This window comes from Macaca fascicularis, chromosome X (assembly GCF_037993035.2).
Source record: "Macaca fascicularis isolate 582-1 chromosome X, T2T-MFA8v1.1".
NCBI lineage: Eukaryota > Metazoa > Chordata > Mammalia > Primates > Cercopithecidae > Macaca > Macaca fascicularis.
The window spans coordinates 147,326,036-147,346,771 of NC_088395.1; the positions used below are offsets into that span (position 1 = coordinate 147,326,036).

The following is a 20,736-nucleotide window of genomic DNA, read 5'->3' on the forward strand; positions in this document are numbered from 1 at the left end:
CTAAATTCGTTTCTTTTGGCTGCTATAACAAATTATCACAAACTCAGTGGCTTCAAACAACAGGAATATATTCTCTCACAGTTCTGCAGACGATAATAGGAATGTAAAATCAATTTCATTGGGTTGAAATCAAAGTGTTGGCAGAGCTGTACTTTCACCAGAAGCTCCATTGGAGAATCTGTTCTTCAGTTCTTCCAGCTTTTGGTGGTTGCTGGCATTACTTGGTTTTTAGCAACATCACTCCACTATCCGCCTCCATGGTCATACTACCTACTCCTCTTCTTTCTGGGGCAATTTTTACTCTGCTTCCCACTTATAAGGATGCTTATGATTAGACTTAGGGCCTACCAGGATAGTTCAGGATAATCTTCCAATCTCAAGGTCCTGAACTTAATCACATCTGCAAAGTATGTTTTGCCATATAAGGTAACATATTTAGTGGTTCTGGGGATTAAAACATAGATACCTTTGGGGATTGTTATTCAGCCTGCCACATTTATGTTCACACAAACTCTTGAATATGAAAGTTCATAGCAGTTTTATTCACAATATACCAAAGTGGAAACAATCCAAATGCCCTTCAATGGATAACAATAAATAAACTGTGGTATATTCATACAATTAAATACTACTCAGTAATAAAAGAAATTAAACTACTGATTCCACAAGAGTTTGCTAGTTGGCATTAATATCAAACTATTATGCCAAGTGGAAGAAGCCAGTCTCAAAATATATGATATTGTCTGATTCCATTTATGTAATGTTCTTCGAAAGGCAAGACTATGTGACAGAGACTATATCAGTGGTTTTTCTAGGGGTTAGAGTGGTGGGGAAGGTGTGACTCTAAAGTGATAGTGCTAAGAAGTATTGGGAGTGATGGAGCTGTTTTCTATCCTGATGGTGGTAATGTTTACATGTATCTATACATGTGTTAAAATTTATAGAACTAAGTACCAAAAATAAGCCAATTTGTTTGTTCATTTGAACAAATTGGGGCAGAAAGAATTTTTTCACAGAAACAGTGACTACAAAGGACTAGAGGTTAAAGAGACCGTCATATTTATGTAACTTAGTAATGCTTTAATTTTGAGTGACAGAGGCATAGAGCACAGGGATGTGGATGGAAAGAGAGAGAAAATGCTGGGATTTCAGTGGCTTTTTAATAATCATGGGATCAAGAGTGCAGAATATTGATACTAACATTGTGTCTGACAAATCTAATGACTGACAACAATAAATTAATATTCTCATCTCCCATGCTGATTTCCTTCAATAACTGAAAGCTGGTGTCTGTAATAGGACAACCTGTACTACGCCGCCACCACCACCACCACTGCAAACATCTGCAAGGAGACTGGTACCCCTGTGCCCACCAGCAGCCCAACTCATTCAATAAATGTGCACCTCACTGTGCTGCCACTGCTGCTGGCACATGTGAATGGGCATAGATACCACCACCACAGCCTGAAAAAGTGCTTTAGCAGGTGCCACCCATCTGAGTGTTGTGACCAGCAGTCTGCAAAAACTTTGGTCCCTTTGATGTGGAAGGTTCATAACCTTGAGAAGCCAAAGAACAAAGCCAGGTGCTCAAGAACAGACAATAGAGAACCCAGAAATAATTCTGCACACCTAACCTACACACAGCTGATCTTCTATAAAGTCACCAAAAACAAGCAGTGCGGAAAGGACACCCCATTCAATAAATGATGCTGGGATAACCAGCTAGTCATATGCAGAAGATTGAAACTAAACCTATTCCTTACACCATATATACAAATCAACTCAAGATGGATTAAAGACTTATATGCAAAACCTAAAACTAAAATACCCTGGAAATAACATTCTGGACATGGCAAATATTTTACAATGAAGATGCCAAAGGCAATTGAAACAAAACCAAAAATGGACAAATGGAACCTAATTAAACTAAAAGATCTTCTGCACAGAATTAAAAACTATCAGCAGAGTAAACTGACAACTACAGTATGGGAAAAACATTTGCAAACTATGTGTCTGACAAAAGTCTAATATCCAGAATGTATAAGGAACTTAAGCCAATTTACAAGCAAAAACACAAGCAACCCCATTAAAAAGTGGGCAAAGGACATGAACAGATACTTTTCTTTTTTTTTTTTTTTTTTGAGACGGAGTCTCGCTCTGTCGCCCAGGCTGGAGCGCAGTGGCCGGGTCTCAGCTCACTGCAAGCTCCGCCTCCCGGGTTCACGCCATTCTCCTGCCTCAGCCTCCGGAGTAGCTGGGACTACAGGCGCCCGCCACCTCGCCCGGCTAGTTTTTTGTATTTTTAGTAGAGACGGGGTTTCACCATGTTAGCCAGGATGGTCTCGATCTCCTGACCTTGTGATCCGCCCGTCTCGGCCTCCCAAAGTGCTGGGATTACAGGCTTGAGCCACCGCGCCCGGCATGAACAGATACTTTTCAAAAGAAAACATTCATGCAGCCAACAGGCATATGAAATAAAACTCAACATCGCTGATCATTACAAGAAATGCAAATCAAAACCACAATGAGATCATCTCACATCAGCCATAATGGGTATTATTAAAAAGCCAATAAATAACATGTGCTGGTGAGGTTCAGAAGAAAAGGGAGCACTTATACACTGTTCGTGGAAATGTAAATTAGTCCACCCATTGTGGAAAGCGGTGTGGCTATTCCTCAAAGATCTCAAGACGGAAATACCATTTGACCCAGAAATCTCATTACTGGGTATATACCCAAAGGAATATAAATCATTTTATTATAAAGGCATGTGCACATAAATGTTCTTTGCAGAACCATTCATAATAGCAAGCACATGGAATCAACCTATGTGCCCATCAACAGTGGACTGGATAAAAAAATGTGGTACATATACACTATGGAGTATTATGCAGCCAAAGAAAATGATATTATGTCCTTTGCAGCAACATGGATGGAGCTGGAGGCCTTATATTAAGCAAATAAACACAGGAGAAGAAGATCAAATACTGCATGTTTTCACTAATAAGTGGGAGCTAAACATTGAGTACATATGGACACAAAGAAGGCAACAACAGATACTGAGACCTACTTTGGAGTGGAAGGTGGGAAGAGGGTAAGGATATAAAAAACTCCCTGTGGGGTACTATGCTGATTACCTGGATGATGAAATAATCTACACACCGAATCCCTGCAACATGCCATTTACCTGCATAACACACTTGCACATACATCCCTGTACCTAAAATAAAAGTGAAAATTAACATATGATGGCAGTTGTCTTAGGAATTGCAATCGATATTGTGCTCCATACTCAATAAAAGTTGGGTTTATGTTTTAGTTAGGATTAAGAAAAAAATGGTAATGTTAAGCCTGCCTAAAGGGCAAAAATTTTCTGATAGAATTAAATTATTAATATTTTATTTCATTCTGTTCATGAATGAATGATGTACCTAAGGAAATGTGTTTTCTGCCTCTATCATCACAGAATATAGAGAATCACTCAATGTGGCCTCTTCATGGACTTATATTATCTCAATATTTTCTCATTCAGCCTGCCTCCCCAGGCATTTACTTAAACAATTTCCTTATTTCCTACTTAGGATTAATTTTATAGTATTACACATAGATTTGCATAAAATTTTGAAAAATAAATGATGATATAAATGTATTAGAATGAATTACTGATAGATCATGAAAAGTTCTTCTGCCTTGAAGTAATAAGGAGCAATTGCATAGGATAGAAAAATAAAATAGGTCATTTTGCACATATTCTTTTGATATCTTATGTAGGTATTGCACAAACCAAGGCCCTGCCATCAGTTTATTTGGCTACATATTTCTTTCACATATAACATGCTTTAGTTATATTGAGCTACAGCTTAAGATTAAATGGTTAATTTAGAGTTCTATATAAGTTTATTATTGATGTTATCATACCAGTTTCTCAAAAATAAATCTTTTTGGTGGCGTTTTGTATTGATTACGATCTTAAATACCAGAGTATGTTGAAACTATTTGTATTATTTGAGTAGCTTCTGTCATTTTTCCACCTATTAGTAGAAATCAGTTTTTATTTGGCATTTCTATTAAATCATTTTTGTACTACCAATAAAGATATATTCCCATTTCTTGATTATCATGTACAAGGTACAATTTAACAAGGTATAATATAACATATAAATAAATACAAAAAACCATCCCTACCTTTTAATAGCTTACAGTCTAACTAAGGAGAAGAAACAGGTGTGCCAATGCACACATGTATACACCTACATGAAGATCAATAGCAAAACAAAGATGTCATGGCAAAGCACAGATCTTGGAAGACTAAAATTTAATATTTGGCTCTGCCTCTTGTGTGACCATGAATAAGTTACCTAACTCTACCAAGTGTCTGGTTGCTTTATCCTTAATATAGCAGTAATAATGCACAGTGATATTGTTATTACTAATATTTAGTGAATTGTTCAAAGAATAGGCAACCGATGTTTGGGGAAGCTGGCTAAATGGGAAAATATTCAGGAAATATAGGTCCACGAACAGGACTTCTCACTCCATTCACATAAAGTGATTCTCGTGATTCTGAGATGATAGTGGCAGTAAACACGTTTATTTCCTTAGGCCCATCATTTGTGACTAAGCAGACAGGGAAATTATATAGAATAATGTGTATGAAAACATAAAGTGTCTCATACTCAAATAGAACATCAGGACAATTACTGCAACCATTTAATGGACCTTCAGTTCAGATACTGTTTTCTAGTACTTGAAGTTACCATGCTATTCTGGAAAGATTATAGGTTTTGAAGTCAGATCTATTAGATTTTGAATCATTACTTGAATAATGGATGATTGTATAACCCAGTGTACGTGACAATCTCATTTTCAATGAGGATATCGTTATCCATTTATCTCAGAGAGACATTGTGAGGATTAAAATATTATTTAAAACAATGATGTGGAACATATTTTTATTAAAGTGCACTCTCTTCTCAGGACTTCACAAGGACCACAGAAGTCTCAGCTGAGAAGTGTGAAATCCATCCTTTGAAATAGATTATGAAACATTAGTATGTTTCTCTGTGTATGTTAGAGTGTGTGCAATTATAAATTGGTTTATAGCAAATCACAAGAACACAAAGGCATAACTAAGATGCCCTTTTGTTGTTAGCCAACAATACCTACTCATTAGCAAAGACAGGGTATGGGTAGAGTGGCGCTTGTCCTTCTCCAAATCTTATTGTTCCATTATACTGGCAGCTGCTGTGGCAGACAGGCCAATGAGGGAAGAGAAAGTCACCAGTGAAAAGGAGCCATTTGATGGTCCTTCTTGTCCTCTCCTAAGTCAGGGTGTTTCCTGCAATCTGTTTTCAAGAATATTTAAAGGTCAGTGGCTTATTGTAATTCTGATTTATTACTTTGTCATTTTGAGCAAAACTCCAATAATTTTGTTATTGTTTTTCTGTGTATCCTTCCTTCCACTATTTAGAGATTGTAAATGTTTTTCTTGTAAGAAAATGGACCAAATACCAATGAGTCGGGTTAGACTGCATTTGTTATGCAAGTTTTTTGGCAGGCACCTGCCTGTGAAAGAGAAAGAGCCAAGCACCACTTTATTGGACTTACTAATTTTAGGGTTGCCATGGCTTTAATTTGATTGTTATTTTTTGAGCATTCAAACTGTGTTAGGCAGCATAAAGAACACATAGAAAGTATGATGTGGATATTAAGAATGCTATGCCCTAAAAAAGGAAGTCTATTAACTCAAATACAGAATGTATCCAATTCTGTAATTACTTGCAAAATCTTGATTGGGGAATTCATTTAGCTAGCTTTATATTTAGAAGGTATTTTTTATGTTTTTCTAGTTTAAAATTGTATTGCTCCAAATAGCATTTCAAGACACTGTAGTGTGCTGATGTTCACATATATGAAGTTATGGCTCCTCTCTTGTAACTTAATCAACAAATATCTCATGAGGTGCAGAATACTTGGCAGATACAAAAGACCCTCAGTAAACTAAGTCATCAGGGAATAAAGCTATATTCATTCTGGATTAGTGTTGGAAAAGTTACTAGGTAAGGATAATGAACACCATAAGAATAATGAGGCTCAGTGGGGAGTTGAAGGAGAGGGGTAAATTTGAGGTTGTCAGAAGAAACAATTCAGGGTTACACTGCAGCTCGATATAGAGGAATATGAAAGGCTGCCCATTTCTGCTCTACCAATCTCAATTGAGCACCAAGTGTGTCTTAGGTCCCCTGCAAAACACTGTACATATAATAGTGAAGACAGACATGCTCTTTCTGTTTTGAGAAATTCACAGTCTAGCTGAACAGATAGACAGGGAAATGTAATTATTCCTTTGTTCAACAAATATTTATTGAGTTCTCTTTTCAGACACTGTTCTTGGGGATGGAAAGACAGTGAATAGAAGACACAAAAATTTCTGCCCTCATGACCACATTATAATTTAGACAGACTAATACAAAGGAGTATGTGTGTGTAGATATATCTATATTTGTATCTATATCTAAGTAGATATAATTTTATATGTAATATAAAGAAGAGGAAGGGCGCGTGCTGCTTCTATAGGAAGGTAGAGGAAGGCCTCAGTAGTAAGGTGACATTGCAGCATTTCATCTGAAGACATACTTACTCAATACAAACATGAAAAAGTAAGCAATGTAGATATGGGTGTGAGGTGAAACAGCATTCAAAACAGAGGGATTAGAAAATTTAAATACTTTAAAGAACTTGGGCATTTTGTCTGTTGCAGATATAGCAAAAAGTCAGTAGGGCTGGAGGGAGCTGATAGGAAGATAACATAGGGCATGTTCCATATCTTATTTATTTTTGCATTCTCAATGCCTACCACTAATGAATGATTCCATGGAATGATTGACAAGGTAAGAAGTGGACAAAAGAGAAATTGATTCTGAAGTTTGGGGCAATGGAGAGTGAATAAATACTATAGAAATATATAGATTCCATACCTAGGAAACCCTAAATACTCCAGCAAAAGGCTCCTGGAACTGATAAACCACTTCAGTAAAGTTTCAGGATATGAAATCAATGTATAAAAGTCAGTAGCATTTCTATACATCCATAATGTTTAAGCTAAGGACCACATCAAAAATGCAATCCCATTTACAATAGCCATAAAAAATATCTAGGAATACATCTAACCAAGGAGGAGAATGATCTCTACAAGAACTACAAACACTGCTGAAAGAAATCATAGATTACACAAGCAAATAAAAAAAATTCCATGCTCATGAATTAGAAGAATCAATATAGTTAAAATGGCCATGCTGCCCAAAGAAAGCTACCAATGCAATGCTATTCTTATCAAACTACCAACGTCATTATTTGCAGAACTAGAAAAACTGTTTCAAAATTTATATAGGACAGAAAAACAGCCTAAATAGCTAAAGCAATCCTAAGCAAATAGGACAAAGCCTGAGGCAACTCATCACCCGACTTCAAACTATATTATAAGACTACTATAATCAAAACAACATACTACTGGTATAAAAACAGAGAAGAACAGACAAAAATAGACCAACGGAACAGAAGAGAGAACCCAGAAATCAAGCTGCCGCTAGACATTTTATCTTCGACAAAGTCAACAAAAATAAGGATAGGGAAAGGACAGTTTTTTTAATAAATGGTGCTGGGATATTTGGCTAGCCATATTCAGAAGAATAAAACTGAACCCCTACCAGTCACCATATGAAAAAATTAACTCAAGGTGGATTAACGTTTTAAATGTATGACCTCAAACTATAAGAACCCTAGAAGAAAATCTAGGAAACACCATTCTGGACATTAGCTTTGGGAAAAAATTTATGACTAAGTCCTCAAAAGCAATTGCAACAAAATAATAAATTGACAAGTAGAAACTAATTAAAGTAAAGGGCTTCTGCACAGCAAAAGAAACTAGCAACAGAGTAAGTTGACACCCTATAGAATGGGAGAAAATATTCACAAACTATGTATCTAACAAAGGCCTAATACCCAAAATCTATAAGGAACAACTCAACAAACAAGAAACAAAGAGCCCCATTAAAAAACAAGCAAAGGACATGAACCGACACTCCTCGAAAAAGACATACAAGCACCTAATAAATGTATGAAAAAATGTTCCACACCACTAATCACCAGAGAAATGCAAATCAAAACGTCAGTAAGATACCACCTTACGCTAGTCAGAATGGCTATTATTTAAAAGTCAAACAATAATAGGTGCCGTGGAGGCTGTGGAGAAAGGGAATGCTTATACAATGTTTGTGGGAACATAAATTAATTCAGCCAGTGTAGAAAATAGTTTGGAGATTTCCCAAAGAACTTAGAACTACCATTTGACCCAGGAATCTTATTACTGAGTATATATCCAAAAGAAAATAGATCATTCTACCAAAAAGACACATGCACTCACACGTTCACTGCAGCACTATTCACCATTGCAAAGCCATTGAGTCAACTTAGGTGCCCAAAAATGGTGGATTGCATAAAGAAAATGTGGCACAAATACACCATGGATTACTATGCAGCCATAAAAAATAATAAAATCGTCCTTTGCAGCAACAAGGATGCAGCTGGAGGACATTATCACAAGTGAATTAACACAAAAACAGAAAACCGAATACTTCATGCTCTCACTTGTAAGTGGGAGCTAAACATTGGGTACTCATGGACAGAATGATGGGAACCATAAACACTGGGGACTAGTAGAGGTGGGAGGGAGGACAGGGGGCAAGGGTTGAAAAACTGTTGGTTACTATGCTCAGTACTTGGGTGAGAGAAAATTCTGCATCGCAAACCTCACCATCACCTAATATGCCCAGGAAAGAAACCTGCACATATACACTCTGAATCTAAATAGAAACCCTAAGAATAAACCAGAAGTAAGCTAAGAGAGGTGTGCACAAATGTGCTGTTTGGTATTATATTGGGAGGCTGTGGGAATTGGGAACTGCTTCTTAGAGGAGATAACCTTTGAAAACCCTGAAAACATGTAGATGTGCTTTAGGCTTCTTATCTGCCATCTAGCTACTGTGTGTTACCTCCTTTTGTCATTTCTAAAATGGGACTAACATTAAAAATCCTGTCTAGCATGGTCTTCTTTTAAATTTCTTATTGTAAATGACAATTTATAATTGCATATATTTACGGGGTACAAAGTGATGTTTTGCTTTATGAGTAGAAAGTGGAATAATTAAATCAACTAGTTAACATATCCATCACCTCAAATAGTTAACATATTTATGTATTGAGAACATTTGAAATTTACTCTTTTGTCAATTTAAAAATGTACAATACTCTATTATTAACTATATTTAGCATCCTGTGCAATAGATCTCAAAAACATATTTCTCCTGTCTGAGATTTTGTACCCTTTGACCATTATCTTCCCTTTCCTCTCACCCTCCAGCCTCTATAACAACCATTCTACTCTCTGCTTCTATAAGTTCAATTATTTTGGATTTTACAAATAAGTGAGAACAGGTAGTATTTGTCTTTTTGTGCCTGGCTTATTTCTCTTAGCTTAATGTTCTTCAGGTTTATTCATGTTGTCACAAATGACAGATTTTCTTATTTTAAAGGCTAAATAATATTCAATTGTCTATATATTCCACATACTCTCTATCCGTTAGCCTGTTGACGGACACTTAGGTTGATTCCATAATTTGACCACTGTGAATAGTGCTGAAATGAACATGGTTGTGTAGATATCACCTCAACAAAATGTGTTCAAACCTTTTGGGCAAATACTAAAAGTGAGATTGCTGGATTATACGGTACTTCTATTTTTACTTTTTTGAGGAATCTCCAGGAATTTTTCCATAAAAGCTTTCAAAATTTATATCCCCATCAAAAGTGTACAAGGGTTTCTTTCCTCCCCATTCTCACCAATACTTTTTGTCTTTCAACTTTTTGATAATATCCATTGCGGTAGACATGAGGTGAAAGCTCATTGTGGTTTTAATGTGATTTTTAAATGATTAGCAATATTAAGCATTTTGCTCATATATCTGTTGGCCATTTGTATGTCTCCTTTTGAGAAATGTCTATTCAGGTCCCTCGCCCATTTTTAAATTGGGTATTTCCTTGCTATTGAGCTGTTTGAATTCCTTGTATATTTTGATTATTAACCCTTTATCTGGTATATGGCTTGCAAATATTTCCTTCCTACCTGCACACTGTTATTTGCTTCTTTTAGGTTTGATGTCATCCCAATTGTCTATTTTTGCTTTTCTTGCCTTTACTTTTGGGGTCAAATAAAAAAAACCTTTGCCTAGACAAATATCATGTATTATTCCCCCTATATATTTTTCAAGTAGTTTTATAGTTTCTGGTGTTGTGTTTAAATCCTAAATCCATTTTGAGTTGATTTTTGTATATGGTGTTGGATGAAAATCTAATTTCATTCTTCTGCATATGAATATCTCATTTTCCCAATGCCACTTATGGAACAGACTGTTCTTTTTGCATTGTGTATTCTTGGCACCCTGATTGAAAATCAGCTGAATGTACATGCATGACTTCATTTCTGTTACATTGGTTGATGTGCCTATTTTTTTTTTTCCTTTTGCCAGTACCATGTTGTTTTTATTACTATAGCTTTTTAGTAAGTTTGAAATCAGGTAATGTGATATCTTCAGCTTTTTTCTTTTGCTTATGGATGCTTTGGATATTTGATTTTTGTGTTCCATATAAATTTTAGGATTGTTTTTCTATGAAAAATCACATTGTATTTTTGTCTTTATTTCAATAGTTTTAGTGGTATGAGTGGTTTTGGGTTACATGGATAATTTCTTTAGTGGTGGTTTCTGACATTTTGGTGCACTCATCACCTGAGCAGTATACACAATATCCAATATGTAGTCTTTTATTCCTTATCCCCTCCCACCCTTCCCCCAAGTCCCCAAAGTCCATTATATTTATTGTTCTTATGCCTTTGCATTCTCATAGCTTAGCTCTCACTTATAAGTGAGAACATATGATATTTGGTTGTCTATTCCTGAGTTATTTCACTTAGAATAATGGCCTTCAGCTCCATCCAAGTTGGTGCAAAGGCCACTATTTCATTCCTTTTATGGCTGAGTAGTATTTTATTGTGTATATGTACCACATTTTCTTTATCCATTCATTGGTTGATGGTCATTTAGGTTGGTTCCATATTTTTGCATTTGGGAATTGGGCTGCTATAAACATGAATGTGCATGTGTCTTTTCCATATGATGACTTCTTTACCTTTGGGTAGATAGCTAGTGCTGGCATTGCTGGATCAAATGGTATTTCTACTTTTGGTTCTTTAAGAAATCTCCATATTACTTTCCATAGTGGTTGCATTAGTTTACATTCTCACCAGCAGTGTAAAAGTGTTCCCTTTTCACTACATCCATTACAATATCTATTATTTTTTGACTTTTTAAGTATGGCCATTCTTGCAGGAGTAAGGTACTATCTAACTGTGGTTTTAATTTGCATTTCCCTGATAATTAGTGTTGTTGAGCATTTTTTCATATGTTTGTTGGCTGTTTGTGTATCTTCTATCGAGAATGTTCTATTCACATCTTTTGCCCAATTTTTCATGGGATTATTGGTTCATTTCTTGCTAATTTGTTTGAGTTCCTTGTATATTCTGAATATTGGTCCTTTGTTGGATGTAAAGATTGTGAAGATCTTCTCCCACTCTGTGGATTGTCTATTTACTCTGCTGATTTATTAATATTACTTTGCTATGCACAAGCTTTTTAGTTTAATTAGGTCCCATTTATTTATTTTTATTTTTGTTGCATTTGCTTTTGGGTTCTTGGTCATGAAGTCTTTGCCTAAGCTAATGCCTAGAAGGGTTTTTCTGATGTTATCTTCTCACATTTTTATGGATTCAGGTCTTAGATTTAAATCATTAATCCATCTTGAGTTAATTTTGTATAAGGTGAGAGATGAGGATCCAGTTTCAGTCTTCTACATGTGGCTTGCCAGTTTTCCCAGCACCATTTATTGAATACAGTGTCCTTTCCCCCCTTTATGTTTTTGTTTGCTTTGTTGAAGATCAGTTGGCTGTGAGTATTAGATATGGCTTTATATTTGGGTTCCCTATTCTATTTCACTGATCTATGTGCCTGTTTTTATACCAGTACCATGCTGCTTTGGTAACTATAGACTTGTAGTATAGTTTAAGTCAGGTAATGTGATGCCTCCAGGTTTGTTCTTTTTGCTTAGTCTTGCTTTGGCTATGCAGGCTCCTTATTGGTTCCCTATGAATTTTAGAATTTTTTTCTAGTTCTGTAAAGAATGTTGATGGTAGTTTGATGGGAATTACATTGAATCTGTAGATTGCTTTGGGCAGTATGGTCATTTTCACAACATTGATTCTAACCATCCATGAGCATGGGATGTGTTTCCATTTTGTGTCATCTATGATTTCTTTCAGCAGTGTTTTTTTAGTTTTCCTTGTAAGATTTTCACTTCCTTAGTTAACTATATTTCTAAATATTTTATTTATTTATTTTGCAGCTGTTGTAAAAGGGATTCAGTTCTTGATTTGATTCTCAACGTGGTTGTTGGTGTATAACAGTGCTACTAATCTGTGTACATTGATTTTGTATTCTGAGACTTTACTGTATTTGTTTATCAGATAAGGAGTTTTTTGGATGAATCTTTAGGACTTTTTTTTCTTTTTTTTTTTTAACTTTTTTTTACTTTATGAAATCTTACCAACATGTTTTAAGGGACAAACTCAGATAAGTAGGCTGCAGTAAATAACTCTTATTTTGGAGAGTTAAAAACCAAGTAAGATACTTCCAGATATTATCTTCAGTGATGCTTCTTATTTTTATTCTGGGACTCCAGGTAATATTCAGCCCCTACAGCTACCACAAATGCAGCAAATCCTCATTTGAAAGCCTTTAATAAGGCACCAACAAAGGAAATACTGTTTGCAAAGCCACCTGTGTATTTACAACTTCACTGCAGCCCCATGGATACCTTAGCCCTTATGCAGCCAGCTTCTTCTGGACAGTTTCTAATGGTGTCCCTTCTATTTTCCATTGTTTATAATCTGGAAGTCCCATTTTACTCTGTTCATGTTCATGTCCATGTCAATGGGCCACGTCTGACAACAATCTGACCTCTCAGGACACTCAACTCAGGATTTTCTAGATATACATCCATATCATTGGCAAACAGTGACAGTTTGACTTCCGCTTTTCCAATTTAGATTTCCTTTATTTTTATCTCTTTTCCGATTGCTCTGGCTAAGACTTCTAGTACTATGTTGAATTGAAGTGGTGAATGTGGGCATTCTTGTGTTGCTCCAGTTCTCAGGGGAATGCTTTCAACATTTCCCCATTCAGTGTGATGTTGGCTGTGGGTTTGTCATAGATGATTTTTATTACTTTGAAGTATTTTTTTTTTTTTTTTTTTTTTGAGACGGAGTCTCACTCTGTCACCCAGGCTGGAGTGCAGTGGTGTGATCTTGGCTCACTGCGACCTCCACCTCCCAGGTTCAAGTGATTCTGGTGCCTCAGCCTCCTGAGTAGCTTGACCACAGGTGTGTGCCACCACACCCAGCTTTTTTTTTTTTTTTTTTTTTTTTTTCGGATTTTTAGTAGAGACAGGGTTTCACCATGTTGACCAGGCTGTTTTCGAACTCCTGACCACAGACTTCAGGTGATCCACCCGCCTCAGCCTCCCAAAGTTCTGGGATTACAGACGTGAGCCACCGTGCCGGGAAAAGTATGTCTCTTCTATGCCAATTTTGTTGATGGTTTTTAATCATGAGAGATACTGGATTTTATCAAATAATGTCTCTGTATCTATTTAGAAGATCATATAATTTTTTCAATTCTGTTTATCACATTGCAATTTTCACACGGATTATACTGCATCTGTAGATGGGGTAGTATAAACATTTTAACAATATTTCTTCTTCCATTCAATAAACATGGGATATCTTTCCATTTATTCATATCTTACTCAATTTCTTCCATCAGTGTGTTGTAGTTTTCAGTGTACAAGCCTTTCACCACCTGGGTTCAATCTATTGCTATATGTTTTTTTTGGTAGCACGTGAATATGAAATTGGTCTCTTGATCTTTTTTGGATAGTTTATTGTTAGACATGCAGAAATGCCACTCATTTCTGTGTGTTCATTTTGTATTCTGCAGGATTATTGTATTTGTTTATTAGTTCTAACAGTTTTTTTGGTGGAGTCTGTAAAGTTTTCTATATATAAAATTATATCATCAGCAAGCAGTGACAATTTCACTTCTTTCTTTCTTATTTAAATACCTTTTATTTCTTTCTTTTGCCAAATTGCCCTGGAAAGGACTTCCAATACTATGATGAATAGAAGTGGCCAGAGTGAGAATTCTTGTCTTGTTTCGGATCTTAAAAGAAAGGCTTTCAATTTTCCACCATCGAGCATAACATTAGCTGTGGGCTTCCATGTGGTCTTCCTGTGTTCAGGTACATTTCTTCTACACCAAATTTGGTGAGCATTTGTAACGATGAAAAGATGTTGAGTTTAGTCAAATGCTCTTTCTTCATCAAAAGAGATGATCATACAAATTTGTCCTTCATTCTGCTAATGTGATGGATCACATGTACTGATTTGCAAATGTTGAACCAACTTTGCATGCCAGGGTTAAATCCCACTTGATAATGACAGATGACTCTTTTAGTGTGTTGTTGAATTCGGTTTGCTGTAATAGTATTTTGTTGAGAATTTTTGCATTTATATTCATCAAGGTTATTGACCTATAATTTTTTTTCTTATAATGTCCTTGTTTGGCTTTGGTATCAGGGTAATGCTGACCTTGACGAAAAGAGTTTGTAAATATTTCCTCTTCTTCAAAGTTTTAGAAGAGGTTTGAGAAGGATTGGTATTATTTCTTTTTTAGATGTTTGATGTAACTCAGCAGTGAAGCCATCAGGTCTTGAGCTTTACTTTGATGGAAAAGCTTTTATTATGATGCAATCCCCTTACTTGTTATTGGCCTATTCAAATTTTCTATTTTTTTATAATTCAGCCTTGGTAGGTTGTATATGTCTATAAATTTATCTATTTCTTCTATGTTCTCAAATTTGTTGGCATATAGCTGTTCACAGTAATCTGTTAAAATCTTTTGTATTTCTGTGGTATCAGTTGTAACATCTCTTTCATTTCTGATTTTATTTAAGACATCTCATTTTTTTTAGGTAATCAAGATAAAAGTTTATCATTTTTGTTTATCTTTTCAAAAAATAACTTTTTCTTTTGTTGATCTTTCATATTGTTTTTCTAGACTTTGTTTCATTTAATTCTGCTCTGATCTTTATTTCCTTCCTTCTGCTTTTTGTCTTCTCCTTCTGCAGCTCTTCTTATGTGATGTTTGGTCTCTTGATGATATTCCATAATTCCTGTAGGCTTTCCTTATTATATTTTATTCTTTTGCCTTTTTGTTCCTTTGACTGGATACTTTCAACTGTTCTCTCTTCTAGTTCAGTGGTCCTTTCTACTGCTTGAGAGAGTCTGCTGTTGAAGCTTTCTATTGAAACTTTATGATTTTCTTTTGGAGGAGTCATGTTTCTCCATTTTTTTTAGTACTCTTTGTGTCCTTACCTTGTTGTCTGCACATTTGAGGGGACAATGTTTCTGGACTTTATAGGTGTTCTTTGAAGGGATAGTCCTTCATTATTTAGTCTAGCCTGTGCTTCTGTTATGACCAGATGGTGACAACCTTGGACAGGCAGAGTTTCTTGTAAGTTCTATAGTTGGCTAAGCTGCTGCCGCTGTTCTGATTGTGAGTGGGGCTGCTTGTTGGGCTGTGCTATCTGGTGAGACCACTGGCTGGGCTCTACTGTCAGACAGAGCTGCTGGCTGGGTATAGTGATGATTTCTGTTGAGGCTGGTCACAACACATATATCTTAGTTGGGTAATTTTACTACTTGGGTTCTGCCGTTGGGCAGGGATGCTGGCTGGGCTTTGAGGTTAGGTAGAGTTGCTGCTCAGGATAGGCAGCACAGGAAGCTATATTCCTTAGAAATGCACAGTTTCAGATTGCCTCCCTTCAGGGTGGAGGAGTAGGGTGGGCTTTTGGTTGAGTTAAACAGTTGTTAGATGTTCCTGGTCAAGCAGTTATATTCCCTATACTTCTATGAAATGCACAGAAGTGAGAGTCTCCCTGTCTGAGCAGGGACACTGAGTGAGCTTTTGGCTAAGTAAAGCCACTGCCTGACTTCCTGGGTCAAGCCATCTAATCATTTTGCTTCTCTGAAATGTGCAAAGGTGGGATTCTCCTTGCTTGGGCAGGGTCACTGAGGTGGGATCTGAAGCTGGGCGTGGAGACTAGCTCTCTAGAAATTCAAGCTAGATTGAACTTTCCACTGTGTTTTTGATGCAACCAGCTCATCTTTGCATATGTGCTATGACGTTGGCTAGTATCTCTGATCTGGCACCACAGCTGACAGAAGCACAGGGGTACCACCAATATCTGCATGCTGTTCACTATGACCTCTGCCTCCTTTCTTTGTTTCTATCTAACATGCAATGGTGTAGCCATAATGTTTCCCCTCGTATTCCCTATCCGGTGAGAACAGAGTGATCCTTGGAAGTGTCTCTTGTTCTCTTTCCCTTCTGTAGCAACCTTGGGACCAGGGAAATCCTCTTTGTGGTGTGTCAACTTGAGGGAGTGGGAGGGGTGACATGGTTGGAATAAGGGCATTCTTTTTACCCTCCAATTTGGATTTCATTCAGTTTTTCAACCACACCCGTGTCTTAGGATTGTTTTCATGTAGAGGAGTTTTCAAAAGATGTTCTGGTCTGTGAGTAGTTGCTAGATGAACTTTCTGTGGCAGCAATGGAGACAAAGATTTTCTGTTCTGCCATCTTGCTGATGTCATCCCCTAGCATGGCTCTCTTGAAATGTTACCCCACATTGTGGCAGTCTGAGTTTACATTAAAGGGGCATTCTACAGCATTGTTAAGGTTTGCAGACGCCAACATTTCTGAATCAATTAGATTCATCCACTTTTCACCCTTATTCTTTGACACAGTACATCAATTTCCTTGGTCTGCATCTCCTTATTTTCCTACTGTCATCATGGCACTTGGATATATAATTTAGTTTCTTCTTGCTTGTGGCCTTGAGTTTCTCCTAGCCCCATTTGAAAAGTCCTCCTTGATTTGGCGTGTTTCCATAGGACACTTAGTTTAATGACCCTTCCTAATCTCTAGCTTCTCTCTGTCTACCCATATACCCTTCTGGAGAGTCATAGATAGTATCTACCTCGTAAATTTATTGTGAAACCGAAAGGAAATAATATATATGTAAGTGCTTTATAAACTCTGATTTCTTTATACTTGTAAAGAAATCTTTAGTTTTAAGGCCATGAATTCCCAAACAAAAAGATTACAGCAAAAGTAGGGCACAGGAAAAAGAGTAGGTAGGTAGAAAGTTTATCTCTGTCAGTGGTAAGATAAATCAAAAGCATGAAATAGAGTGGCCTTTGGAAGAGTCAGGGCAGCTAGGTTGGGTTGTCCTCATCAGTCCGATAGAGAGCACCACACAATTCATCTTCCTCTCTGCCCCTCCATCTCAAACAATTTGTAGATCCCTCTTCCATTTTCCTCATGCCAGATTTTTTCTTCTTAATTTTTCCCCATGCTAGATTTTTTTCCTACCCTTAGTTTAGGACATTTTATCCCTTTATTTCTCTCCTTATATTACTTTCCTGCTTCTTCTGCCTTATGATTTTTTGGTTCTTGCTCTTTATCCTTAAAGTGGGTTTTGTTATGGTTTCTGGGGCAGCTGCTCTAGACGCTTGTAGTACATGTCATACCAGGAGTCAATCTGACCACTTTGCCTGCTCAGAGAATATTTTTTGCCATAGTAAAGAGACAAGAAAGAGGAGCTGAAAAGCATGGTGAAGGGAGTGATGCATAAGGAGTCAGGAAGTCTGGATTATACCATGCATATGCTGGGTAAACTTTGGTAAGTCCCTAGCCTCATGGAGGTCTCAGGTTTACCTATTTATACATAGAAGGTGCTAAACTAGATAATGTCTAAGAGCTCTGATGTGCTGGATTCTGAAAATGTCATCTTACCTTGCAACACAGAGAATTATTTTTTGTGTGTGGGCAGAGAGGATAGTAGGACTTGAGCTAGTGATTGGCCGATTGGAATAAATTAGCTCTCTTGTTTCCTAGCACATTGCATCATGTTTCTATTCTTAGAGTCTCTAATCAATGCCTGAAAATACAGATTGGAGACCCTGCTTCCCAAAATAACTTTCTACTGTGTCAGCATATAGTGTCTGCACACTGAAAATAATTGACTGTATTGTGAGCTGGAAAACTCTGAATAAACTTTTTGTTTCCAAAACATGCAGTTGGCAGGTTTCCTAGGATGTGATGAAAGGCGATAAAGAGCTTCCAGGTTGCTTAGCAAAATGGCCCAGGAGTTTTACAGTCCACTAAGCTCTAAATTAATCAGAATCAAATATCATTGATTCTACCTTCAATTTTATCAAAGATTATGGGACCTTTTTCTCTAAAGCAAACCATTCTACAGCCACTGCAATAAAAATAATTTCCAGAGAATTTGGAATTGCTTTCAGCAAATTAGATTGTGAAATGAAAACAAGTACTTACTGACTTAATTTCTCTAACACATGCTTCATGAACATATTTTGAATGTTATAATAACTTGTGCAAGAGTATATGCAGCAATGACTTATAACTAGGGAGTCTGAGTCAAGGTCTAAGCTAGATGTTTGAATCTGTAGAACTGATTACAATAATCTTTTATGCCCCTGAATTGTTTTCACTTGCATAGCTAAATCAGAAATTTTGACATCTTTCCAAATCCCAAACTCTCAACCTCCCTGCATCCGTATCAAAACTCCTTTAAATTAACTCTCAACCTCCCTGCATCTGTATCAAAACTCTTTTAAATTCTTCCTGCTATTGTGAAAGTAGCACTTGATAACTATCTAAGACTAACCCCTCAACTGCGTTTTGGATTTCATATCCTCTCACCCTGTTGAAGAAATCACTCCTGCAATAAACGTTTCCTTCTCTCTTGTATATCAAACATTCCCCCCTTTCTACTACGTCATTTCCATCAGAAATGAAAATAGAAAAAGGACAATTTTTTAAAAAACTAAGTATCTTTTCTATTATTAGAAGCAAAAATAAAAATGTATTTTACTCTATATCACCCTCCAGCTACAGCCCAATTTCTCAGTTGCCTTTTACAAAAAAGCAATACTTTTCAAAGATGCCTTTTTATCTAAAATCTTTCAACTCCCCTTTAGAAGGCCCACTCCATTCTTCTTAAAACATTTTTAATTTATTTTGGCTTCCAAGATGCCACTTTCTTCTGTTTATTTCCTATATTACGGGGCACACTGTTTCAGGCTTCTTTCATTGTCTGCTTGCTGCTTCTCTGCATGATCTCTAAATACTAGAGTATCTGCAATCTGCCCCTAATCCTCTACCAACCTACATTCTTACCTAACCAATCTCAATCTATTCCATAGCTCTACACATGCCCCAAGTGCAGATCTCTCTCTTCAGCTTTAGACATATATGAAACTGCCTAATCAATATCTCTACTTGAATGTTCAGTAGGCATCTGTATTAGTCCGTTTTTATGCTGCTGATAAAGACATACCAGAGACTGGGAAGAAAAAGAGGTTTAATTGGACTTACAGTTCCACATGGCTGGGAGGTCTCAGAATGATCACAGGAGGCGAAAGGCACTTTTTACATGGCGGCGGCAAGGGAAAATGAGGGGGATGCAAAAGCGGACACCCCTGATAAAATTATCAGATTTCATGAGACTTATTCACTAACACGAGAACAGTATGGGGGAAACTGCCCCCATGACTCAAATTATCTCCCAGTGGGTCCCTCCCACAACATGTGGGAATTATGGGAGTACAATTCAAAATGAGATTTGGGTGGGGACACAGAGCCAAACCTATCAGCATCTCAATCCTAAAATTTGTAAACAGGACTCTTAATCCATGCCTACCTCACAGGCAACCTGGTCCTCCACAGACTTTTTCTTTACAGTATCATCCACCCATCTTCTCAGTTCAAATACCTAGTTGTGTCCTCATCTCTTCTAACTCCCCCAATGCCCACATCCAATCTATCAGTAAATCCAGGAGGTTCTACCTCTGAAATATTTCCTGAATTCAACCTCTTACTCTATACTACAAACCTAGTTTCGATCACAAACCTAGTTTCTGAGTTTCTGTTCTATACTACAAACCTAGTTTTGATCACAATCATCTCTTTCCTGAACTCTTGCAATAGCTTCTTAATTGATCTACCTGCTTATTCCCTTGCCCTTTTTTGGCCAATTTGCCACAAAGCAGACAGGATGATCCTTTTAGAAGTTAGTCAGATCATGTCATTCTCCTGCACAAAACACTACTTTGTGTTTTCATTACCCTTAGAATAAAATCTAGACTCCTTACCATGGCCTTGAATATGCTGTAGGATCTGGCCTCTGGCCACCACTTTTATCTCATCTTCCACCCCTTGTCTACTGTCCTTGGGCTACATCATATTATTTTTCCTGAAACATGCTAAGCTTGTGGCTATACTAAGACTTTTGCACTAGTTTCCTTTCATATTTGTCATCTATTTTTATCATTATTAAACCCAATGTGTGTGGAGGTAGAACTGTAATTTGCATGTGAGATTTGATGAGATCAATCTACAGACTTTGCAGCTGCAGTACAAA

The 20,736-nt window shown here is 36.8% G+C and overlaps 1 long non-coding RNA gene and 1 pseudogene across 1 annotated transcript in view; both read right to left on the bottom strand.

Annotated features, from left to right (window-relative positions):
- Positions 1-20,736, bottom strand: part of LOC135969245 (uncharacterized) — a 261,758-nt gene that overhangs the window by 91,574 nt on the left and 149,448 nt on the right. The window lies entirely within an intron of this gene.
- Positions 11,311-15,561, bottom strand: LOC123571006 (NADH dehydrogenase [ubiquinone] 1 beta subcomplex subunit 3 pseudogene; annotated as a pseudogene).